At 34.3% G+C, this 27046-nt stretch overlaps 1 long non-coding RNA gene across 1 annotated transcript in view; it reads left to right on the forward strand.

Annotated features, from left to right (window-relative positions):
* LOC116280964 (uncharacterized) overlaps nucleotides 1-27046 on the forward strand; it is a 124937-nt gene that overhangs the window by 91702 nt on the left and 6189 nt on the right. Inside the window, exons 3-4 of the long non-coding RNA XR_012071630.1 lie at nucleotides 19803-19889; nucleotides 21570-21620. This is a non-coding gene — a long non-coding RNA (uncharacterized lncRNA). The remainder of the gene's footprint in view (nucleotides 1-19802; nucleotides 19890-21569; nucleotides 21621-27046) is intronic.

Here is a 27046-nt window from a genome sequence, read left to right on the forward strand (position 1 = left end):
AAGATCAGTATAGGATCAGAGATGCTCCTGCCCATGTGAATTCATTTATTACTTGATCCTGAATCCATTTTACTTCTTCATTAAAAGTTTCATTCTTCTAAAACTTGAGAATCAAGGCACTTTCTACTCATGTTACATGTCATGGAAATTTACACTAAAAACATTAAGTTAAAAAACCAAATTTATGTAGGTATACAAAGTGTGATGTGTTTTCTAAGCCTGATCTGAATTAAAAGTACTCTAGCTTTGAAATAAATACAAAAATATGACTTCTAATTGTACAGGAACAATTTTAACAGAATACCAAATCAGTTTGAACCATTATATTAAAATATGTAATTTTATTTTCCAGATGAATGAATAAAAACTACTTTGTTATCTCATTTATAGTTACCTTAAAATTCAGCTGGTTTTGGTACTGCGATCCCAAATCAAAATTAAAAACATATTTTTCTGAGTACTGCATTTAAAGATTACCAAAATGATATTTTAATAGGAACACAATTAACATCTCATAAGAAATTAATACAAATGTGTCTGTTCTGTCGTTATAATTCACTAAAGTCATAAAGTAATACTACTTTAAATTATTTAATTACTGTTTAAATTATTTAATTGTTTTTCCTTAAGGATTTATTTAAATATGTATACTTTTCACTGCAGCAGATGAAAGAACATAATTCTTATTCCCCAAAATGTCATTTCACTGCACAACAGAGGTGAAGTACCAAAAAGACCCCCTTCCCCCAAAAGTAGATGAATATTGTACAACTTTTTAAAATTGTATATATACGTATAATTGGAAAGTGATAGGGAATGGTGCTCAAGAGGAGATATGTAGAAAAAGTAAAAAACTCTAAAATAACAATTAAAGAGCTTTATTGTTTAACTCTGAAAAAATGTTGAGGTTTTTAATAGCAAAGAAAAATCTAGTAGAGAAAAGTCTTGTTTTCTTTTCAGCATTGGCTTTGACTGTGAAAATAGTCAATGTCTTTGATGTCTTCAGGGACCACTGTTCAAAATGTAAGACTGTCAAATATATCATTAAATAAAGATATTTAGGGAAAAGAACATCCTATTCAGTTACATTATATATATATATTCAATTTCAATTTGCATAGTGAAATACATTGAAATCCTAACCCTCAGTGTGATGGTATTAGGAAGTGGTCTCAGTGTGATGGTATTAAGAGGTGGCCTTTGGAAGGAAAGTAGGTGATGAAAGTGAAACTTTCATGAATGGGATAGTATCCTTATAAAAGGGACACCAGAAAGCCCTCTTGCCCTTTTCCCCATGTGAGGATACAACGAGAAGTCAGGCCTCTGCAACCTTGTGAAAGAGAGCCCTCACCAGAAGCTGACCACGCTGGCACTGTGATCTCAAACTTCCAGCCTCCAGCCTCCAGAACTTTAAGATCAATTTTTGTTGCTTAAAAGCCACCTAGTCTATGGTACTTTTTATAGCAGCCCGACTTGACTAAGACACCATCATGCATTATTCCCTTTTCATATGAAGAAAAGCTACTGTTTCTTGAAATCGCCTCTCATACTAAATTCTCTGTGTCTTATAGTTTACCAGGTATTTCTTACAGTATCTAGCTAGACAATCATACTTACTGCAAATAATTTTAATTATATTTTCTCTTCTAGTTTTTATGCCACTCTTCTCTTTTGTAATTAAATGTAACATTCTACCAGGATGACATTAAATTTCATGATAATATTGATGGAAGTACTCCTAGTATTTTATAGTTAAGCATGATTCTATATTTCTTAGAAATACATTTTTGCCATGTTAAAAAATACTCATTTTTGTTAATTAAAAGTTTCTACCAGGAAGAAAGTTGACTTCTATCAAAAACCTTTTTATTTGAAATCTTTGGTGGGAGGTAATGAAGAAAATTAATAGATTTCCAGATATTAGTTATCGTTGCAATCCTAAGATCAAATACAATTGGCTGGGGTATATAGCTCAATTAATATGCTGCTACATTCTATCTGGGATTAATTTCTTTAACATTTCTATTACTACATATAAGAAGAACTACTTTGAAATTTTTTCACTACCGAACAGAATGTTAACATTGACATTTTTGACAAAGCACTAAGATAAAATATAATGTACTGGACATTCCTACATTCCAAAGTAGGTGTTATACCTCATGTAAGATTTGTAGTAAAAACATCCCTAAGCTGGCAACACAACTCTTAAAGCCCGACATCTCCTTGAGGAATATGAATGATTGAGAGTTGATATCAGAGAGAAAGTTCTGTTAAAAAAATTATATTTTGAGAGCATCAGCGATGTGTTGGGAATCTCAGTCCCAGAGCAGGGAAGACTTGGGCAGTGTCTGGTTCTTGTGGTGAAAGGAATTTTTAAGGAGCTACTTAAAAAGCTGTATTTGTGTTTCCCCCAAATTTGTAACTCGTCCCTGAAAAACCTCAAGTGATCCTTGAATGAAGGCTGAAACTGGGAAGTTACTTCTTTCTCTCCAAAAGTGAGTCAAATGTGGGTTAATCATGGTGACCATATATGTCCCAAGTAGAAATGTCATCCTGGGGTTATTTTAAGTATGCCCCATCCAAGAAGACTTGCCTTTTTAGGGTGAGAAGTATCAGCTGGAAAGGATACAGGATATTCATCCCAGAAGAAGATCCTCTATGAGTGGAGATAGACCTGACAAAGCAAAGGCCGTATCCATGTTACATGAGTTGTAGAAAAAGGTACTCAACAGAGAATTCTTAAGAAATGCCCCCAAAGTGCCCAATAAGAAAAAAAAACTTTAAATATCTGTAATTTCTAGAAATCATGGAGATATCTCAGATAGGTAGAAAAAGTCAAATATGAGCTTTCCTACTAGCCTTACCTTTTCTCTCACACTTAAGTCTTCTCCCGATTCCACCCTCCCTACTTTGACTCTGATGGTGTTGGATTAAGAGATTTTAAGTGGAACAAGTTAATGAGAAAGAAAGAAAAAGAACTAAACACCTGCCTTCTCCTTTAAATAGTCAGCCCAAAGAAAGCCCCAGCTGGAAGGGAAAGAATAAGATTTAACTTAAATTGACTTCAAAATGTTGATAATTACACCAGACTGGATGTTTAAAAGATCTGCAATTTAAAGGAATGGTCAGAAAGTAATGGCATCTAGTTCTACTTTTTCTTCCAGAAGCATAGAAAGGACAGTGCTCACTCTAAGCAGGTTTAAAAGAATGATGAGAGTCAAAGTACATTTGCTTTTTTAATTACATACTAAGACTTCTTCGTGTTCAATGTACAGTTAGATACTGGTTTTGTATCCATAAAATGCAGTCTCCAAGAGAGCATTTAGGAGTTTTTCTTCTTTCTTGGAGCTTTAGAACAGTTTTTATAGACACCTAAACCACCTTTGAGGGATCATAGGGGATAATTGCCTATTTACTTTTCTTCTCTCCTTAGAAATCATTTTTTGAGGAGACCCAGCAACTTACGCGATCTATTTATCATTTGGAAGCCTCTGTCTTCTTGACCCTTGTTGTAATATCTTAACTTTGCTATTATTACTCACCTTCCAAAGACCACCAGAAAAGCATGGTGGTCAACTAAAGTTAAATTCATTATACCTATTCTGTTAAGGGAGAGCTTTATCTTGACAGAGTCTTCGAGGTGCCTGAGAGGCGAACATCAAGAGAAATAAATGTAGTAGTGGCTATTTGCTAATCCCAAACTTCTAATTTATCCCTTTCTCCCCACCTTTCCCCTTTGGTAACCATAAGCTTGTTTCCTATATCTTTGAGTCTATTTCTGTTTTGTAAATAAGTTCATTCTTTATTCTTTTTTTTAGATTCTACATGTAAGTGATATCATATGATATTTGTCTTTCTCTGTCTAACTTACTTCACTTAGTATGATAATATCTAGGTCCAAAGGCCTTATTTTTTAATATACAATAGATAACAAAAAGGACCTACTCTGTAGCACAGGGAGCTGTGTCCTGTTCACTATCTTGTAATAACCTGTAATAGAAAAGAATCTGAAAAAGAATATATATATGTATATATGTATAACTGAATCACTTTGCTATGCACCTGAAACTAACACAACATTGTAAATCAACTATACTTCAATTTTTAAAAAGTTATTTTCAAAACAAATAATAAAAAAGAGAAATACATGGTTTTAGGGCCTCCATTGTATCACTGTAATTTGCATCTTAAAGGGTAAGAAAACAGCTGTAATCAGGCAAAGCTGATGATTGTTGAGCACAGCAAAGTGAGGGTGAAAGATTTTTTAAGTAGGTCTTGATGAGCCAGCTCTGAGTCAGATTAGTAAACTATCTTAGTTGTTTCACACTATTATCTATCAAGGGTGAATTTTTCCTGAAGCAGTAGCTAAGAATTTTTGGCTTCTTAATATTGTTTAAATATGACTAGATAAGTATGCTGAATCACAGAATTTTTAAGATCCTTACAGAAAAATATGTTTAGTCCCAGTATTATTTAACATAAAGTAAAGGACTTGTGTTGGTTCCAGTTCTCAAAATTCAGTCCCACAGATTTAACTCATAGAAAAGGAAGTCTTTTAGAGTTACAAGAAGGAGTTATACACCCTTAATGATTATGCCTCATTGAAAGAACACACAGCAACGTAAGGTAGCATGGGATTTGTTTGACTGGTTGCAGATTGACAACTCTCAGTATTCCTGGGATTCATGAATGACTTTAGAAATAGCTTATCATGGCAAAAGATAATACCCTAAGCCTAAGAAACAGAACTTTTCCTTTACTGAGAGTTTTTCCTTCTTACAAAAAGAGAATTTGATTGAGCTCCTTGCCCCCATTGCTTCCATGAAGGGCATCTGTTGGGCAGAGTTCTTGCCAAGCTTTTCAGAAATAGTTGCCCACCTGTCCTTTCTGCTCAGCCCACACAATAGCATGAGAATAAAAAGATGAAAAAGGAAAAAAATTAAGAGAAAGAAATAAAATAGTTCATCAGAAGTATAAGGAAATCATCTCATTAAATTATGAAATCTAAATCGCAATTCAGTGTTTTCTGGAATAAAATAAAAATCACAGACAGACTTTTCGTCAAGACAGAAACAGAAAGCTACCACCACTGAGTTTGTCATGTAAACTTTCACCTTGATGTTTTGATCATACTATGTCTCTGGCACATGCCCTCATTTCTGATCCAAGTAGCCAGTTCAGGGGAGCCATTTTTCTTTCACCTACAATGCCAAAGCTGGAGCCATAACATCTAATAAAGGATCAGTTGAGATCGTGTTCTACAGAATGTTTCTGGGGAATTGAGATGTCAGGACCCAGTCTGTTTAGTGTAAGTTTCCAAAGGAATTTATGTATCTATTCTGGATTGCAAAAACTGCCATTCTGGAAATTTGCCATGAATTGTCCAGTAGGACATTGCCCACAAGGTCTGAATGAAGACACACCTAATGTATGTGAGACCCAGATGCTAAATTCTACTCAAAACTCTGCACATTAATAAAGCTGAATTACCCTGCATTCATAAAAACATATTTAGTTACTCAACATTAATCAACATGAACCTACCAATTTGTTGCAAATGTTATTTAAAGCAATTTAAAGGCATAATTTTAAGTGCAATTTAATATTTATCTCAAATCATTTTTATCTTCTTAAAGTTCTTATCCTGAATAATAAGTCATGGGGGAGGGCATAGCTCAAGTGGTAGAGCACATGCTCAGTACCCAAGAGGTCCCAGGTTCAATCCCCAGTACCTCCTCCAAGTGGAAATCAATGAAGAAACCTAATTACCTCCCCCTCAGAAATCAAACAATACAAGCAAAATGCGTGCTTTCATTTGCTCCACATATCTGTCTCATCCTAAATAATAAGTCAGATTACAAAGATGCACCTGGTAATTTGTCCATTCATCCAGCACAGGGTTTCATAATACTTCGGGGCTGGATAATTATCTGTCGTAGGGGGCTGTCCTATGCATTGTAGGATGTTTAGGAACCCAGTAGATGCTAGGGCAACTGTCCCATTCACACACACATACACACACACACACACCAGTGTGACAGCCAAACATTTCTCCAGAGATTGCCAAATGTACTGAGGTGGGAAGTGATGAGGGGAGGAGCAACTCTCAGCTGAGAACTGCTGTAGCAGAACATTGTCTTCCCAGATTGCATATCTTGCAGCAGCTTCTATCTCAATCCTAGGGAGTCCTCTGATTATCACGGATTATGTCTAAACTAACTGATTCTTAGTTTACCCTTTCACCTTCTTCCATACTCTAACATACATGACAGGAAAGAAAAGGTTAAGGGGTTGAGATACGTCTAGGAGCACCTGTGTATTTGTTTTCTTCAGTTAGCAGGTGTTATTTTCCTGCCAGAGGACTTAGCTCAATACTTTCTTCCACCCCTTAGAATCAGTTATGAGTTCTACATTATAGTTCCATGTCCAATTCCAATAGAAAGATCCTACTAACCAAGACCTATCTGCATAAAATGTTGTTCTCACTGACAAATTTTATCAGTTTAATACTGTGTCTTACACAAAACAAACCATTCTGAACACAATAAAAGCATTATTTTTGAATTGAAATTTATCTTGAGTTCGTGAGAGGCTGTTATTGGGAAATCACGACGGCTGTTCACTCTAGACTGAACTGCTAGTCAGGAAGAGTCACGAATTCCCCATTTTCCGTTCTCTGAGTGCGTCTCGCATTCCCGTGTGCGTGATTTATGCAGTGGCAGAGTGAGTCTGATTTTCCTCCTGCTTCACTTTCAAATTGCAGCATGAATAATATTATCAGATGTTTATTGGTGGTTCACAAAAATTGTAGTTAGTTACTTATTTCAGGAAAATATTTCACTGAAATGTTTAGCTTTTTAAACAAATCTTTGCACAACTTACATTTTCAGCTTGTTTAGTAGTGGCAGAATATTTAGGCAGAATACCTGAATACATTTGGAGAGAGAAGGGCATTGGAAAGAAAAGAGATAGGTAGCAGCCAAAGTCCTAGCCCTTCAATGGGCTAGATGTCTCTCTGTCCACTACCAAAAACTAAAATCTATGGCATAATTTCCTTGAGATGTATTTCACATAAATAAATGCAGTGTGATAGAACAGCAACTGTGATAGACCAGTGAGAAACTTGGCTTCACCCCTTAAGACACTTAGTGTCTCTTTGTTCTTTTCATAAATAAAGGTAAGTAATTTTCATTAATCTATTCAATAAGAATTTATTAAACACCTAATATGAGTCAAACATTATATTTTGCGCTTAGAACACAAATTGTGGAAGATTTCTACATTGCCTACATAAATACTAATATATTAATATTCAAAAATAATTCATGTGATAAGCAAAATATTATACAAATAAAGCTTCAGCATAAAATATAAATCAAAACATGAGAGCTTAGCAATTAATGACAATAGTCTGAATATGAATTATATAGGATTATGCAAATTTATGTGCTATATTTATATACATGAAACTTGCCAAAGAAACGTAAAAGACAACCTGAATAAATGGTGAGAAATATCATGCCTTTCCATAGGAAAGCTTAATATTATCCAGTTCCACATCAATTTACACAATTAAAGTAAAAACTCCTAAGGAACAGAGAAGGGAGGTTGCTAATGCTTTGGTTATATTCAGTGCGATACTAAGTCAAGAATATTTTAGAAATATTTATGAACTCTAATATGATCATATCCTTGACATAGCATTTTTCATTTCTAGATATTTATCCTACAGAAATAAGTGCCAAAGTATAATAATACATATCTATAAGAATATTCACTTCTGCTTTGTTTTGAGAGCTTAGAGTTGAAATTTCCAGCAATAGGGAAAAATCTCTGATGGGCGCATTTTAATGGAGTAACATGAAGCCATTAAAAATAGAGATACAACTAAATTACCATCATGAAAAAAGGTCCCAAATATATTGCTAAATGAAAAAAAAGTCAAATTTCAGAGTAGTATGCATTGTGTGACATTTTTCTGTAAGCATAGGTCAGTAACAGTATTACCATATGTACAGAAAAAAAGCTGAAGGACTGTATAGCCAGTAACTAAAGGGGTGGGATTATGGAGGACTTTTATTTATTTTATTAATTTCCATAACATTTGAATTTTAACTTTTTCTTACTTTTATAAATAGAAAAATTCAGACAGTATGAAAATGTGTGTCAATAACTGCCTTCATCATGATTTGATGTTAGAAAAATTATGGATCAATTTTGCTTGTTCTGTTTTTATATCAGTTAGAACTTACAAGCTGAGTAGCGTTAACACTGTTAAACATTGTTATCCCAAGTTGTTCCTTAAATAGTTTTTAATGTCTTCCCTTGGAGAAAACATGAGCTGCTACAGAATAAGTTTGTCTAAACAAAGATGATTTAAGAACTTGTATTGTAAGGCTTACACTCATGGAGTATTTGACATATTTCTCTACAAATTTACCAGGAGTTGAACATTTTTCAGTTTCATTTTTTAATGACTGTATCTGTGTATAATTGCATTGTAAATGACTCTGATGAATTACTGGAAATTTTTCCTTGGCTTCTTTGCTGTTTTTTTTCCCACTGAATTTTGATGTCTTTGAATTCATTAGGTAGGAAAAGGAACCCATGAAACCCTAATCTAGTTGGATAGTTGCTCTACTAATTACAGGGTGGAAAATGTGAATTATAATTACTTGACTTTAGAGAACGCTAAAGATGAGACTGTCCTATATATTGGCCAAAACAAGTGGTTCGGAAATCTTTTAAAAATCTTTTTTACATCTCCAAAATGTCAGCCAAGGTGATACATGGTAACATCAGCATTTCTTTAGCCTTTATTGCAAGTAAGTGCTTTGTTTACTTCCTACTAACACATGACGCAGACTTCAGGGAACTTGTTTAAGTTGGCTAAGACAGATAAGCTTTCACTACAGAAAGTTACATGTAAGATTTCCTTATGAGCATGCTAATCCTGGTGCGTTGTACTCTAGTCTAATGATATGCTGAGATTAAAATGCATGAAAAGCACTTTTTGGCAAAATAGAGAAAGTCTGAATTATGCAGGGTAAATTGAATAGGCTCAAGAGTGCTTTGTGATGTTCTTTACAAGCTCCTGACATTATTGTCTTTAGCACCATTAGCATTATCTTGCCATCCTTTAGCCAATAAGGCATTAGGAAAAACTTCAGTGTTACAGAATAAATAATAGGAATAAATAATAGGTACAGACTGTTAGTCATTAGAATGAAATATTTATGCACTTGTATATATAAGGAACATCACCGATTGTACCTTCATGGTGGTCCAGGTCCAGATTTAAATATATGTGCCAATGCCATTTTGTCTGTTGCTAGATTTTTAAATAAAATAAAGGCAAAGTTGAATTTTAATAAAATTCTGCTTCTTGGCCAAAGCAACCACACTTAAATTCTTAAAGCATTATTCTTAAATATGTTAGCCCATTCAATGGCCACTTCTCAGTTCATACATTCCCACTATAGCCCAAGGGTCCCAATGGAACTTATTGGTAGGATAAACTTAGCTTTACTAAGCCTGTTATTTGATCGTATAGACCAGGCTCCTAGCCTGTCCTTAGTATTTAAAAATGGTTTTTCAGAGTAGATGTCATCTGGGCAGAAGAATAAAAAAAATTCCATTAGAGGGTCTAGTATGTACAAAGATTTAGAATGAAGAGAAAGAAGTTCAAAATGGATTGAACACAGAATTCTGTGTCTTTAATTCACTAACCTATTATATTCCCAAGGGTAAAAATAAGATTATAAATTTATATTTTCACTTTTTAATTTCCTGAAACCATCAGGCTCTTCATATTAAATACTGTTTTCTTGTGGGTTGAGATATTATTACAACTGTTTTTAGGAAAATAAAATAACATGTTGATAATTATATTCCTTTAGGGAGGAGTCAAGGAAAATAGTGATTACACTTAAACTGTGCTCCATCCAGAGAATAGATAGATGTTAACAGTTTGAGATAGCGTATGAATTTCCTAGGGCTCCTGTAACAAAAAACCACACATTGGGTCCATGCCGCTCTCCTAGCTTCTGGTGATGGCCCACGGCCCTTGCAGATACATCACCTCAGCCTTCACATGGCGTTCTCCCTGTGTGTTTGTGTCTTCATATGGCAGTCTTCTTGTAAGTAAGCACACCAGTCATATTGGATTAGTGGTCCACTCTACTCCAGTATGACCTCATCTTAATTAAGTATATGTGCATTGACCTTATTTCAAAATACGGTCACATTCTGAGATACTGGGGGTTACTGCTTAAAAATATCTTTTTTTCTGGAGAACGCAATTAAACCCACAAAAGGGGAAGATCACAGTAGACAGATGGAGAGAATTTATGAAAAATGGTACAGATGCTTAAAACTATTCAAGAAATTTCAGTAGAATGTTGTGATTGGAGCTTCAGGTGAGAGAGCAGAGATGGAGAAGTTAAGCAAGGTGTGGGTCAGACTGTTAGGGCTTGGAGTCCAGCAGTGATGATTGTGGGCTTGGTGTAACAGGGAGCCATCAAAATTCCATTTGCAAAGAAGAATGTGGTCTGTGTTTACTTCTCCAGGATCAGGTACTCAGGCAGGGATTGGAGAAGATTCAATTAATATTTCTTTTTATTTTTCAAGTTTCTTTAAAATCAAGGCCTTTTGGCAATCCTCTTTATAACTTTTTTTAAGTTCTGCAATATATTTCCACTTATATTAATGTTTAAACATAAATTTCTCCTGAGTACACCTGCTTCAGAATCCTGGGTCTCCTCTTATAAAAGAATAATACAAAAGATCAGTGCTGCTTCCATGTTTCTGTTTTTCAAACATAAAATTCAGCAATGCAAAGAAAGAAAAAGTATATGGAAAAACTACAGCTTTTTGACAAAACTTTCTGTATCTTTACTCAAATATCATAGGATACATAGAAAATTCATACATAAAGCATAGTTACAATATGTAAACACATTTAAATCACAATGCAAATATAATGTATTATTATTAGTATATTGCATTAGTATTATAGCATTATGTTTACCTTTAGAAGTGTTAAATTTTTAAAAATTTATCCTTTATAATTGTGTGGCAAAGGCACTAAAAAGAAAAAACCCGAGTTAAGAAATATCCGTAGATCATATTGTTGCTCCAAATTAATTTCAGTGGATGGACATGTGGTGACTGATTCCAAGTGCTTTGAGTGTCCATAGAGTGATAGTTTGTGCTCACAACTTTCTGGAAACTGGTCTGTGAGTTAAAAGACAGGAAGATAATCAAACTTGGCTTAATTGATATCATGGAAGGGACCTGACTCTGACGAGCTTTGATGTCTCTTCTCTCTTAGGCTCTCCTAACTCAGTCAACTCAGTTGGAAAGAGTAGTGTCTGCTGTCTAGGCAGGGTCTGGTTTACAAGTATTAACAATGAAAGCAAAGAAATGGACTTGGTGTTCAAAGGGCTAATCTGCATGTGAGCTTGGCCTGTACAATAAGAAAGGAGCTATTTCCATATCATCACAGGACCAGGAAGAGCCAGGCTTTGACAGGACATCGAAAATGTGGGGCGTCTTGCTGGTACCTATTCTACTCTTGTCACAGACCTTGAAGCCAGTGGGCTTGGATAAATACAAAACTGGGCCTCACGTGGTGCCCTTCCATTACACACATGTCAATATGTGGAGATTTCCACCTAAGAGGAAGCCATGAAAAATGGAAATTCAACATATGGTCAATGAGGGCTGCAAAAGCCATGGAAAGGAACCGTTGATCTCCTGAGGCTTTCAGTGGCACTCTTAGGTAATTGCTTAATTGAAATTTTATTCCTTTCATTGAACCTCACAGCAAGAGTGAATCTACGATTATAAAGCAGGTTTTGATATTTCATTCCTGTCCTTTATACCGATGTTGGTGAAGATGGAGCATTAATTAAGAGAAGCTACAAAACAAATTGATCTGGAGGGGAAGAAAAGGGAGCAATGTGAGAGTGCATGAATGTGATTTAAAAAGGGGAAATCAGAAGCAGCACCAAAGAATTTTCTTTTCCCATCATATTGCTAACTGCAACAGAGGAAAATAGTTTACTGAAAAAGACTTTATGGGTAGATAAAAGGAGCAATGATGACAATAATTACAGTAAAAATTTTTTTTAAATCATAGTCCAAATTTTGTTATTTATAGGCCAAGTGACTGGAGCAATTTACTTTACCCCTAAGAGCCTCAAATACCTATAAAAGAGGAATAATAACTGCAAACTGTTTACTTTATAGGATGGTTGTGAAAATAAAGTGATTTATAACATGGGAAAGTATGTTGCAAATTCTAAAGCTCGTGTACTCAGGGAACTGAATGACTAATTTAGAGAGGGAGTTAACGATTCATTTATTTTCTAATAGTGTGAGGGAGGGAAGTAGGAGCTGGAAAGCAATCAATATACTCCTTATTAATACTCTAACAGAGTTTAGCTTTATAAAACTAGGATGTGATAGAAACTCAGTTCTTCTGCGACCAGCAATTAGACACAGGAAAGAATTATAATAGAATTGAATCTTTAAGGTGCTTTTGGAGCTTATTTGCGTATGTCCTTAATATGAATAACTGAAAAGATTGAGTTGGCAGTGTCTCATGCCAACTCTCTGGATCTTAGGCTATTAAGGACATAAATTTATTATTTAATTTGTGAATAATCCCATGAGATTGCTGTCCAGCTCTCATTAGTCTCTTGAATGTTCAAAGGCAACATCTGCAAGTAGTTCTGCAAATGAGTGAAATTCGGGGTTTAAATAATTTTCCCTGTTCTATACAAGTAAGTATACTCTTCTTAGGAAATGGAACAAGATAAAACTGGTTTAAATGAAAATGACAGAAAGGGCCAGCTAGGAGAAGACAGATGTTCTCAGCCAACCTGAGTCTTTATTTTTTTCTCATCATTACAAATATATCCGTGGTTTGAAGACCATAAGAAGCAAATAACTATAAAATAATAAAGAGATCACACTGGGCTAATTATAATTTTGCTGGCATATGATACTGAGTAATATTTTGTTAAAATAACCACATTCACATGTTTCTATCCGTGGCAGAGCCAACTGGATCCCTGCATGCTATCCATTCTTCCCTTCTGCTTTGGGAACAAACAAGCCAATGTTATTTGGAGCAGTGATATGTCTGATAAGAATGTCTTATTTCCCAATCTTCCTTTCAGCTACAGGCTTCAATATGACTAAGTCCTGACCAATGAGTTAAAGTGGAAGTTTTGGGAAGAGACTCCTGGAAAGATACCTTAAGGAGTGATAGCTACCTTTTGCTGTTTTCCTCTTCCCCTTTCTTGCTGTCTGGTAATGGATGGGGAAGCTAGTGCCCCAGCAGCTGTTTTGAACGGTGAATTGCTTTGAGGATGGAAGCTATTTACTATGTGATAGTAGAGAAAAAATATAGATAGAGAAAGAACATAGTGATTCTGGAATCACCATACCAGCACTAGGTTATATTGAGTTTTTTAAATTTTTTTTATGTTAGAGGGGAAAATGTGATTTTTTTTATCTTTTAAAATGTTTTTATAAATGCAGACAACTTAATCTTAACTAATATATAAAAACTAGAATATAAATTCCTTGAAAGCAGAGGTCTTTTCCATTTTGTTTAGAGCCTAAGATACAGGGAGGCCCATAATAGAGGCTAAAAATATTTGTTAAGTTGAACACCTGAATCTGAAGCTTTTCTTTGTATATTATTTGGATAACTATCCTCTCTACTTCTTCTGCTCTTTTATAATTTTTCCTGCATAATTTCCCAAATTATTTCCTCTGTTGCCTTTTTGTTTATGCTTCCACTGTTCCTAAAATTGACCACTGTAGTTATCTTATTCCTTCTTATTTAGATAATAATCTGTCCCAATGGGAAAAAAAGTGAGCAAAATATAAATCCAAAGGACATGAACATTTTTCTTTATTATTTTCTTTCAAATAGGGTTTAAATAGAGACCAAGAAGATGGGCCACTATATTATTCTTTAATCATGTTCCCACTTAAAAAGATAATTATAGTGCTGTCTTCCCAGATGTAAAATAATTATTTCATACATTCTTATAAATGTTTTATAATGGAACTATGACCTGAAAACGTGGATTCAAGTTTTATAGTCACTGAGAACTAAATTTGAAAACATCATGGTTTATACATTGAGTGGGTCAGTGGGGGATATATTTGCAAGAAAGTCTGAAGACCCCATGAGAAAATGAAAAATCAAGTTGGAGGGTTGGTCCCAAATATTAAAATTTCCGGTCAGTCAAGAAACAAGAATCACCTCCTAGTTTCCAAGGAAAATTGTAAATGGGAAAATAATTTGTACTAGAAAAGGGGAAATGAATTAAATGCCCTCAGCTGATTTTATAAGAAACGTGATTCTCTGTCATTCAAATTGCGGAGCCCTATGCATTTGATTTTTTTCTTACATATAGTTCTTATTTTTTATTGAAGTGTAGTCAGCTTACAATGTTGTATCAATTTCTGATGCACAGCATAATGTTTTAGTCATACACATACATACATATATTTGTTTTTGTATTCTTTTTCATTACAGGTTACTACAAGATCTTGACTATAGTTCCCTGTGCTATACAGAAGAAACTTGTTGTTTATCTATTTTATATACATTTTACATAAAGTATCTGCATATCTTGAGCTCCCAATTTATCCCTTCCCAGCCCCATTCCCCCTTGGTAACCATAAATTTGTTTTCTATATCTGTGACCTATGTATTTGATGTTGCATTTTTCACACTTTCCTAGGTTAAGGGATCATAGGATGAATTAAATGAGAAAAATACATTACTGTAAGAATGTAAGAAAATGAAAAAATGAGTTTTTTTACTGCTAATCTGAAAACTCAAATAATGTGTTTTTTTCTTTACTCCGGCTACTTTTGGGGTTTTTATTCTTTTAATTTTTTCATCAATTTTACTACAACGTGCCTAGATGTGATATTTCTGGTATTTGTCATTTTAGGGAGTAGTAGTGCTTTGTAAAACCATGTCTTGGTATCTTTCTTCAGCTTTAGAAAATGTTTTGTCAGTGTCTATTCAACTACTGCTTCAGTCCCATTCTCCCTCTCTTCTGTTTCTCTTCTATACATGGTACATCTTGTCTGATATTCCTTATGTCTCCTAATCCCTTTCTGTATTTTCCATCCTTCTTTTCTCTTTGTGTTTCAGTCTGGTTATTTTATACTGACCTACACTTCTCTTTTCTTGTATCTAATCTGCTGATAATTTAATCACTGGGTGCTGAATTTCAGCTGTTGTATCCTTCAGTTCTAGGACTTCTAGTCAGTTGTTTTGTATATATTTCCATACTTTCTGAAATTCTACATCTTGCCATCTATTTTACTGGACATATGAGTTACAGTTATTTTAAGTCTGTTTTATTATTTCAATAACTAGATTATCTGTGGGTCTCTTTCTAGCACCTATTTCTCTCTCTTTTTTTTTTTTTATTGTTTGGTTCTGTTCTCTTTCAGGCCTGGTGTTGTTGTGTTTAATTGAATGTTGAGCTTTGTATGACTGCAAGGTAAGAAACTCTGGATGGCATTGTCCATTGATTCATTCTAGCCAGTAGTTAGAGCTGGGGCAGATTCTTTTGATTTAATCAGAGATAGATACATTCTGAGAACAGATTTCAAACTTGGTGAGAGCTGAAATATTTTCAGTTTGCCCATATTCCTAAAAATTTGTGGTGTTACCATTGCCTCTCATCCTCAGCAGACTCTGATTTCCAATTTGTGTTCCTCCAGTGCTGTGAGACTGCTAAAGAGTTTTTCTTAGCCTTTTTGCTTTCTTTCTTCTTAGTTTCTCAGTCTCTTACACTCTGGCAATTTCATGTTGACAAACGCCTCACAGACAAGAATGTTGGCCTCACCTCTCTACAAATCCATTTTCTTGAGATCATGGTCCTTTGGGTCTGGCCTACCTTAGTAGTCATTATGGTTTTAACTCCTCATCCCAAGAGCATGGCAAAAATTCTGACCAGACACTTTCTGCTTAAACTCTGTGACCCACGCTATGAAAAGGCAAATAATATCAAAGTCTTCAGTGGAAAAGAAGCTGAACAAGCATAGCTTCTCTCAGTGTGTTTCCCTTCTCTTTTGGATCTCCAATCCTTGCTGCCTCAATTGATCTGTAATGCCTAAATAAGCTAAAAAAAAACTGAGATTTTACAATAGATTCTACATAGAGGATTTGTGTGATACAAGCTATTCCATCAGAGATGGAAAATATTTGGAACCAATTTTTTGACCTTTGGTTTTCCCTCTAGTCCTGACTTTTTATGTGGACTACATTGTGCCAATTTAAAGTTTTTCTTAATAAACTAGTGAACATTTTCTTATGTAACATTTTAGAAACACTGTCAAATTTCTATAAAAAATATGCTACTTAGTTGCTTTGACTCTGATCAACAGGGAAGAAGTTGGGGAGAGAGACATGAATTCATCCCTACAGGATAATTTTTTTTAAGTGCTTGGAGGGTAGTATATAAGAGAATTTGTTAAATTGAACATTTTTGTTTTGTTTTCCTTAAATAGCAATCCCAAAGGAATTAAATTATATTTTGGCCAGCTTCTTACATTTATTTGCCAATGGACAAGTCCAAATATGAAGGAATTCTCTTTTTATTTGGACTGATATAATTAGCCTGTCTAAAAATAGATTATTTATATAAGCATACCTTGGAGATCTTGAGGATTCGGTTCTGGACCATCACAATAAAGCAATTATCACAAAAAAAGCAAGTTACATGAATTTTTTGTTTTCCCAGTGCCTGTAAAAGTTATGTTTACACTACACTGTAGTCTATTAAGTGTTCAACACAGTATGTCTAAAAAAACAATGTATATACCTTAATTAAAAAGTACTTTATTGCTAAAAAAAATGCTAACCATCACCTGAGCCCTCTATGAGTCACAATTATTTTGTAGGCCTTAGCTTGATGTTGATTGCTGCTGACTGATCAGGGTGGTGGCTCCTGAAGTTTGGGGTGGCTGTGGCAATTTCTTAAAAGAAGACAGAAATAAAGTTTGCTGTGTTGATTGACTCTTCCTTTCATGAAAGTTTTCTTTGTAGCATGCAATGCTGTTTGACAGCATTTTACCCATTGACCTTCTTTCAAAATTGGAATCAGTCCTCTTTAACCCTGCTGCTGCTTTATCAATTAAGTTTATGAAATACTCTAAATTCTTTGTTGTCATTTCTACACTCTTCACAGCATCTTCACCGGAGTAGATTCTATCTCAATAAATCATTTTCTTTGTTCATCCATAAGAAGGATTCTTATACTCCTCATCCCTTAGAGTTTGATTTTGAGATTAGAACAATGTGGTCATATCTTCAGGCACCACTTCTAATTCTAGTTCTCTTGCTATTTCCACCACATCTGCAGTTACTCCCTTCACTGAAGTCTTGAACCCCTCAAAGTCATCCATGAGAGTTGGAACCAACTCCTTCCAAACGTCTGTTCATGTTGATATTTTGACTCATCCGTGAACCATGAATGTTCTTCATGGCATTTAGAATGGTGAATCCTTTCCAGAAAGTTTTCAGTTGACTTTGCCCAGATCCATCAGAGGAATCACTATCTATGGACATAGCCTTAAAAATGTATTTATTAAATAATAAGACTTGAAAGTTGGAATTACTCCTTTATCTATGGGCCACAGAATGAGTATTATTTTAGCAGGTATGAAAACATTAATCTCATTGTACATTTCCATCAGAGCTCTTGGGTGACCAGGTGAGCAGTCATATTTTGAAAGGGATCTTTTTCTGAACAGTAGGTCTCAACAGTGAGCATGAAATATTCAGTAAGCCATGTTGTAAACAGATGTGTGGTCATCTGGGCTTTTGGTTCCAGATAGCATAATTCTGAAGGACCCTAGGATTTTCGGAATGGTAAATGAACTTTGGCTTCAACTTAAAGCCATCAGCTACATTAGCCTCTAAGTGAGGCATATTTAGCCTTGCATATCAATTTTACGGTCTTTTAACATTTTAAAAACTGCTAGAGGGGGTTTGCTTTTAAGCTTCAGAAAATTCTAGAGGCTTATTATTTCTTCATGATTCACCTGAGGATAGCTAAGAGTTGACTTGTTCGTGGTCACCTGCAAAGTCAGGAATGTAGCTCAATTTTTAATCTATCATGCACTGTCTATTTTCTAAATTCCACAGAATTTATTAATTAGCTATAGAAAATAATCAAAACAGATTTTATCTTTAACATGCTTATTAGTTTAATCAAATTTGTGCTGAAATGGAAAGATTAATAAAAATTATATTATTTCATCTTTGCTCTTCTTTGAATATTTCTATTCAATTGTTAGTGTAATTTCTGATCAATAAGAATATTTGTCTTATTTTTGCTCCTGTGGACCATTAACGAAAATAGTGATGCAGAGTAGGTTGGTTACCTACTGCAATAGCAATATTTAATCTAATATAATACTGTTTTTATATTCTTCAAGGATTCTCACAGATATACACTTTGATGGATAAGAAACTGATTGTTAAAAGAGAGAATACAAGAAACCATAAAACACAAAATGAAGAGATATGACTGAGGGAGATGTGAAAAAAAATACAGAGAATATTCCATTTTGTTTTCAACCACTCGGGAAGGCTGTATAGAGCAGATGACATTTCCTAAGAAGAAAAATAGATATTTTGATCATTTGACAAAGTGACAGCATTTTAAAAGCAATTTTGATTCATTTGTAGACTTATCCTAATTTTAGATTCTCTTTGTATTTTTTAATTTGCTAGTAGAGTATAATTAGAAACAAATGTAAATCTGCTTTAAGAATCTTGACATGTAGCACTTCATTTTAACAATACTTTTCTGACCGTGCCATTTCCTTTTATAGTCAATAGACATTTAATTTTTTTTAACTTTCACAGAAAAGAATAAAAAACAGTATTATAATAACTGACAACTCAAAGACAACAGAGGGACCCCAAGTTGCAGACAGCTAAATAAACATAAAAAGAAAGTTACATACTGCTCCTAAGAAAAATTATATTATAGCTGTAAAAATACAAATGGCTCAATCTGCATTATCTTTTGTTGATCCAACAGCTTGTTGCTATAAAAATACTGACAATTATAAATATAGTCCTTTCTCTTCTGCCAATGAAGCTATCATATCTTCTTAAGAAAGTCACAAGTGAGAGATGAATTTGACATCCTGGGTAGGAAATTGAATAGAAGCAAGAAATCAAGTAGAAATTCAAATCACTCCTCTGACTCTCATAGGCACATATGAAAGTGACTTCCATAATGGCAAGATTTTCTGAGAACATTAAATTAGACTTTTAAGGACATGTTTATTCCAAATCAATATGATTCAAGAGATTAAAAAAATTCATGCCTTTTGAGAATAATGCATAGTGTCATTCTGAATAGGCAAGCCATACTTATGAAATGTCTTAAAAAACAAAGAATAGAACAGAGGAAAATATTAAATTTGCTTTTATTATGAAATCTTCCCAGAATTTAACTAAATTTAAAATGGAAATAACTTCATTATTTTTATATTCATTGCCAAATGTTTATTGAATCCCTACCAAGTATAGAACAGAGAATTAAGTGTTATCAGCCCACAGAGATATGGCAGTCTCTACCTGCTGGTGCACACTCTCTGGCTGGAAAGGAGAAAGTTAATTGACAGATGTTCCTATTACCTATATTACTCTCTTGCCCTCTTTGGAACCATGCACTTCTAATAATTCTTTGGGCTTTCATTTAATATAAATTTTCATTTCTTCTTCTTAGGACAAGGCAAGACAACGAAAACTGCGGAAAAATCTACCTTAAATTTCAGTGCATCAAACCCCACTGTGTCTTCAGCAAGGACTTCAGGTATCAGTAACTCCCTACTGAAATCAGAAACTAATGATCAGTGTGTTTTGATTTAAGTTTGTGGTATAGTATTAGGAGCCTCCAATTTAGAATTATTAGACAAATCCTAACTTATTTTTTAAAGCTATATTATTTGCATAATGTGAATCACACTGTGTGGTCACCTAGCAACTGTTTATTTGATACGAAATTTTAACCTAAAACAGACATTTTTCCCCATGACTAAATTCTGTTTCAAGTCTGTCACATCTAATTAATTTTCATATGCATGCCCTGACAGAAACATAGTAACTTAAACCAGAATAGGCAGGAGGCAGGTCTGCTTATAGCACAAGCTGTAGTCAGGACTGTAGCATCAGGTGCTGGGTCGTACTCACTGGCTCTGGACATGTTAAGGACGTTATTTCATCAACCATGTTCAGAATGAGAAGAAAATCCATGAGAAAAGTTACTGATATAATAACAGAAAAACTAGATGTGTTCTTCTTTGTCCTTTGCTTTTCTGCTTCCCTGTGATATAGCGTTCTTCATATTTTTTTGTAATGGTTTCTGTGCTTTTTTCTTATCCAACTAAAATATAAGTTTTTTAAGTGAGTAAAGGCTGCATTACTAATCAAAGTGTAGGCAAAGTGCTTAGATCACAGTAGATCTCAAAAATGCTTAAATGGATGAATGAGATGAGAATCTAAGATGGTATGATAGCTATCAGAGAAATGAGCAAGTAGTTAATAATGTCATAGAATCTTGAGGTTCATGGTTTTATACAGCCTGACACAATTAAGGAACAAGAAGTATAAAAGCTTGGTATTCATCTAGAGCTGGAAAATTACTAGCCATGGGGATCTTGTGATTTTTTTAGAATAGATACTTTATGAATGCTAAAAGAAAGAATGAACAATTCCCAAGCAACCCTGGCACTCACAATTTGGAGTTATTTGAAGTTTTGCTCCATCACAAATTTGAATCTCATGTATTCTGAGTGAGCTGGTGAGTCACTTAGCTGGTGATGGAGCCTAACCGTGAACTTCCCAGCTGACAGTTTGTCTTTGCTGTGAGCTCTGAGAGTTTGGCCCTCCCGGCTCTCAGGCTGTAATATTCTGTATGTCCCTTGACATAATGAAAGAGAGAAAGCACCAACTTTGTCAATCGTTTACCATCTACCTCTCAGAGCAACTTTGATTTTCTCTGCACATAATTACATACACAGCAACCCTCACAAAGGGATTAAAAAACTTCCTTTCAGTGTGAACATTGCAATGCAGGAAAACTTTTCATGAAAGTTTAAAAGATTGTGAGATAATAAGAGGAGGAGACATATTATTCTCTGAAAATGGCATTTAGACATAAGCCAGGAACCTATGCAAACATTGCGGTCTGCATAAATATCAGGTTTCAAGAAAATTTTTAGATTTATCATTCATGAATTGCACAAGCTTAATGTTTGTGAAAGAATAAAGGAAAGAAACTTGGGAAGCAGAGGAAATGTATTTTATTGAACATCCACATCAAGGTCGCCTATGAGAAACTTGTCTTGCAAAGCAAGTGATAATTTAACAAAGTTCAGAAAATCTGACCCTTTTCCAAAGGTACAATAAGCAAGAGGTCTGTTTTGGTTGAGACAAAATCAGACAAAGAAAAGATAAACATTGAAGAAACTAACACCATGATTTCTAATTATAGAAAAGCAACGAAAGGTAGAAATTACAAGAGAAAGAAGAGACAAATTCAGAGGTAAGACCAGAAGCAGTGAAAGCTTAAATGCAAAACAGCATCATACTCATTAGAATTGTCTATTAGAATTGTCTTGTGCAAATTATATCAGAAAGTGTCATGGAATTGAAGGCACATATAGATCCAATCAAGTGACAAATTATATGCAGTTTCTTAAAAAATGTGAACACTATACTTGTGCTGATTATCAACAATATTTATAGCTCTCCTTCTGTACACCTGTCACAATTGTGCTTTATTATTTAAATTATTATTTTATAATGACAATTTTCCCAATAGACAGAAAACTCCAACAGGTAAAGACCATGCCTGACTTGCTCACCATTGAATCCCCAGTGCCTACTACAGAGAATGACACAGAATAGGCACTTTAAAAAATACCTTACTGAGCTGGTAAATAAACAGTGATCTGCATTGATTCTGTAAGGAATTCAAGTGTCAAAAAGCCTCATCTTGGACTGTCATTAAACACTTTAAATTTGAAAAGTAAATGGAGTTGTGACTCCTAGCCTACTTCCAACTGAATAGATCCAGGAACTAGGAAGGGGGAGATGTACATCTGGCAGGAGTGCTCCCACTGGGCTGCTCAGACACTAGCTTGCTCTCTGCTACCTGGACATATTTAAATCCAAACCTAGCTGAAAAATTAAATTCAACTGCATGAATGACTTCTTTTTCTTTCAACTTGGGCGTTTATCTTTGTGGTTCTCAAAGTGTGGTTGCTCACACAACAGCATCAGCATTACTGTTGATTACAGCATTACCTGTAAACTTGGTTAGAGATGCGTACGTTCTGGCCCCAGATCAGACTACTCAGTTGTAAACTGGGAAGGAGGCCCAGCAATCTGTATTTAACAAGCTTCCGGGTGATGCTAAGGCAGGGTGAAGCTTGAGAAAATACTAAGTGAAGTGAGAATTACTATAAACAAAGTATTTTCTGAGTTATCATCCCACATCTCTGGTTGTTAGGGGTCCACAATGAGCAATGTTGTAACTCTGGCTATGGAAGCCCCTTCAGCATCTGGACTCCAAGCCTTTCAAGGGCAACAAATGAGTAACAACTGCAGTTGTGCTTCTTTGATTTTGGAGGAAGTAGGACAGAACTTTAAAGTATTATTGATTGAACACACAATTGGCCTAATAATCTATGCCATCTTCAGATACTTTTAAGAATAAAGGAAATGAGGGGAGGGTAAAAAAAAAAAAGAATAAAAGAAATGTATTAGTAGGAAAAAGGAAATAGGACTTCACCAGTTCAACTTCTAACTCCATGTGAGAACTTTGTTCTCTAGGTTCCCCCTTTTTAAACAACATATCACACGTATTTAAAGTATGCAATTTAATTAGTTTTCACATATGTGTACACAGTGTGAAACATCACCACAATCAAGATAGTGAATATATCACTAACCCCCAAAGGGTTCTTGTCATCATTCCCATCCAGCTTCCCTGTCCTTCTCCCATCTCCAGGCAACACTGATGTTTTCTGTCTCTATCAATTAGTTTTCATGTTTAGAATATTATATAACTGGAATCACACAATATTTATTCTTTCTTGTCTTGATTCTACCACTCAGCATAAGGATTTTAAGAGTCATCTATTTCATTGTGTGTATCAATTGTTCATTCTTTTTCATCGCTGAGAAATATTCCAATATACTTTGCTATTCCTTTCACTTGTCAATAGACATTTCAGTTATTTACAGTGTGGGATATTACAAATAAAGCTCTTATGGGAATTTATATATAATTCTTTGTATGAATATATGCTTTTCATTTTTCATGAAAAACTATCAAACTCTCAAAGTAGTTATATCATTTTTCATCCCTACAAGCAGTTTATGTAATTTCCAGTTTTTCCATTTTTTTCCCAGCATTTAGTACGGTCAATCTTTTTAATTTCACCCATTATAACATTATCTCATTGTGGTTTTAATTTATTTCTTTATTGATTAATCACAAACTTCTTTTCAAGAACTTAATTGCCATAGCTGTATGTTTTTTGGTCAAGTGCCTATTCAAATCTTTTGCCTGTATTTTATTTTTATTGTTTTACCTTTTACTATTGAATTTTCAGAGTTCTTAGTAAATCCAGGATATAAGTTCTTTACCAGATATGTAATATGCTAATAGTTTCTCCATTCATTGCTCATTTTTACATTCTCTAAACTATGTCCTTTGAAGAACAGATTTTAATTTTGAAGAAGTTCTACTTATTTATGAAACATAGTTTTGGATATCTAGTCAGTATTACTTAATCTGAGGTCACAAATGCTTTCTACTACATTTATTTCCAGAAGTTTTATAATTTTGGGCTTTACCCTTTGGTCTATAATCCATTGTGTGCTAATTTTTATATAGTGCAAGGTATAGATTAAAGTACTTTTTGCATATGGATATCCAATTATTTTGCAACATTTGTTGAAGAAAACTACCCTTTCTGCATTGAATTGCCTCTTAACCATTGTCAAAACAAGTAGTCTTTATATATATGAATCTAACTCTACATTATCTATTCTATTTCATTGATCTATTTGTCTATATTGATGCCAATAATGCCCATTTTTTTGCTACTAGCTTTATAGTAAGTATTAGCCCACGTAGTGTTAATTATCCAAACTTTCTCTTCTTTATCAAGTAATTTTTGTTCTTCTAGTTTCTTTGCATTTCATGATGAATTTCACAATGAGCTTGTCAGTTTTGTACCAAAAAACAGCTCTTTGGATTTTGATTAAGAGTGCGTCGATGCATATCTCAATTAAGGGAGAATTGACATCTTAACATACTCAAGGCTTCAAAATCAAGGCTTCAAATCCATGAATATAGTTTTATCCATTTATTTAGGCATTCTTTAATTTCTCTCAGCAACGTTTTGTAGTTTTCTTTGTAGAGGTTTGGAACATCCTTTTCTGGGTTTGTAGCTAAGTATCATATATTTTTATGTTATTATAAATGCATTATTTAAAATTTTATTTTCTGAATGTTTATTGCTATGGTAAAGAAATAAATGTTTGTATATTGATCCTGCAACCTTGATAAACTTATTTAACAATTCGAGTACATTTTTGTAGATTCTGTCAGCTAAGGATTGTTATATTCTCTTGAATTGACCCCTTAACTATTATGAAATGAATATTTTAATGCCTAGTAAGTGTATTACTTAGAACTCTACTTTATCTGATACTCATATGGATATTCTGGCATCCTCTAGTGCTAGCATCATACATATGCTATGGTATTTTACATATTTGTTGTTTTCTTTTTCGATTATATCTTATAGACAGTAAATAGGAGTATCTTGACCCTTTTTTCCAATCGAACATTTTCCATTTACTTGAAATATTTAGACCACTTACATTTAATGTGATTTTTGATATGGTTGGGTTTAAATTTACTATCTTGCTATTTGTCTTCTGTTTCCCCTATCTGTTGTTTATTTCCTTTTGCCTCTTTTTCTGCTATCTTTTGAATTAATTGTCACTTTATGATTGCGTTTTACCTCCTTTCTTTGTTTATTAGCTATAACTGTTTGTTATTTAAGTGATTTCTTGAAGGTTTAGAGTGAACATCTTTACTTATCACCATCTAATTGCAAGTGATATTATACCTATTCCACTCACTTGTAAATTAAGAGCCTTACAATACTTTCAGTTGTCTCCCTCCTCACCTTTGTGCTATTATTGTCATGCATTGTTTTTATAAGTTGTAAAGCCCACAATACATTGCTATTATTTTTACCTAAATAGTCAATTGTATTTTTAGAGTTTTAAATAATAAGAAACAAAAATCATATATGCTTACCCATGAAGTTACCATTTCCAGCGCTTTTCATTTACTGTGTTAATTCATATTTCCGTCTAGTATCATTTTCTTTATGCTTGAAGGACTATTTTTAACATTTCTTGTGGTACAGGTCCTCTTGTGATGATTTCTCTCATCTTATATATGTTAAACAAAGTATCTGTTTTACCTTTCTTTTTGAAAGATTTTTTTCTGGGTATAAAATTACAGTTTGAAAGAATTCTGTGCTTTCACTATTTAAAGACATTGCTCCACTGGCTTCTCATTTGCATTGTTTTTATTGTTATTTTAGAGACATCTGCTGTCACTCTTACCTTTGTTCCTCTGTATGTAATGTGTTTTGCTCTGGCTGATTCTAAGATTATTATTTTCTTTATTGTTGGTTTTGAATAATTTAATTATGATGTGCTTGCTTTAGTTTTCTTCATGTTTCTTGTGCTTGGGGGTTCATTGAACTTGTATCTGAAAGTTCTGAAAAAATTTAGTCACTTTTTTCTTCAAACAATTGAATCTTCTTCAGAGATTCCGATTATATTTTAGTAGACCCTCATATATTATCCCAAAGATCACTGACCCTTTGTAATTTTTTTTTATTATTATTATTATTATCTTTTCCCTTGGTGTTTCATTTTGGGTAGTTTCTATTGCTATGCCTTTAAGTTCTTCTTTCTGATACTCAGTACGGTAGACTCTAGCTACCTCAGCCTACCCACATTCTCAGCTCCATCTCCTCACACAGAGTGTCAACTCAACTCCTGTTGGACCTCTCTCCTTGGCTTAGAAAGTCTGAAGGAAGAAGGTGGCAGCATTCATTGGCTTACCTTTTTTGCTTCCTTTTCCTCAGGCATCCCTATCTTTCATTGTCTGATGTCTAGTATCTTGAAAACTATTGTCTTTTTATATATATTTTGCACTTTTTTGGAAAATTGTTTCACATGGGAAGGTAAATCCAGTCCCTATTATTTCATCTTAACTGAAAATGTAAATATCTCCTCATATTTCACATTTGGAATAAATGATCTGTAAAGATCAACTGAGCTGTGAAAATCAGCAATTCTTCACACAACAGAAAATCCATAGTCATGTCGGTTCACCAGATTCAGTTATGTCCTGCCCAATAGGCTCCTCTGACGTCTGCTCTCCAGACCTCCACTAACTGATTTTGCTCTTGGCCTGACAAAGCAGCCCTAGCTTTGATTCACACTATTTGGGGGATTATAAAGTCCAACTACTGCTTTGATCACTACAGCTCTAGAAGCCCCCAGCTGGCAAGTAGAGACCACTGTCTTTAACCTCTGGGAGTTGTGGAGGCTGTGACTTCTCCATCAGCCGTGTAGAAGAGCTAGGCAGTGAAACCCAGCAGTGTGGGAGAATTGATGGCCCCTGGAGTGGACTTGACAAATGAGAGACAGTGGAACCACGAGATGAATTACTCACTCTTCTACCACACCCCATCCAAACCCAAGAGATAGCTCCCAGAGGCAGTGATTTCATGAAGCTTGTCCAGAGATATCCCATATTACTATACAACTGATTGAATTTTCTTGTAAAATCACAGACAGCTGGACTCATTTCTGCTCCCCTCTCCTGCCTCATTTCCCTGTTTCCTTCACTCTTATTTTGCA

This window comes from Vicugna pacos, chromosome 1 (assembly GCF_048564905.1).
Source record: "Vicugna pacos chromosome 1, VicPac4, whole genome shotgun sequence".
NCBI classification, from domain to species: Eukaryota; Metazoa; Chordata; class Mammalia; order Artiodactyla; family Camelidae; genus Vicugna; species Vicugna pacos.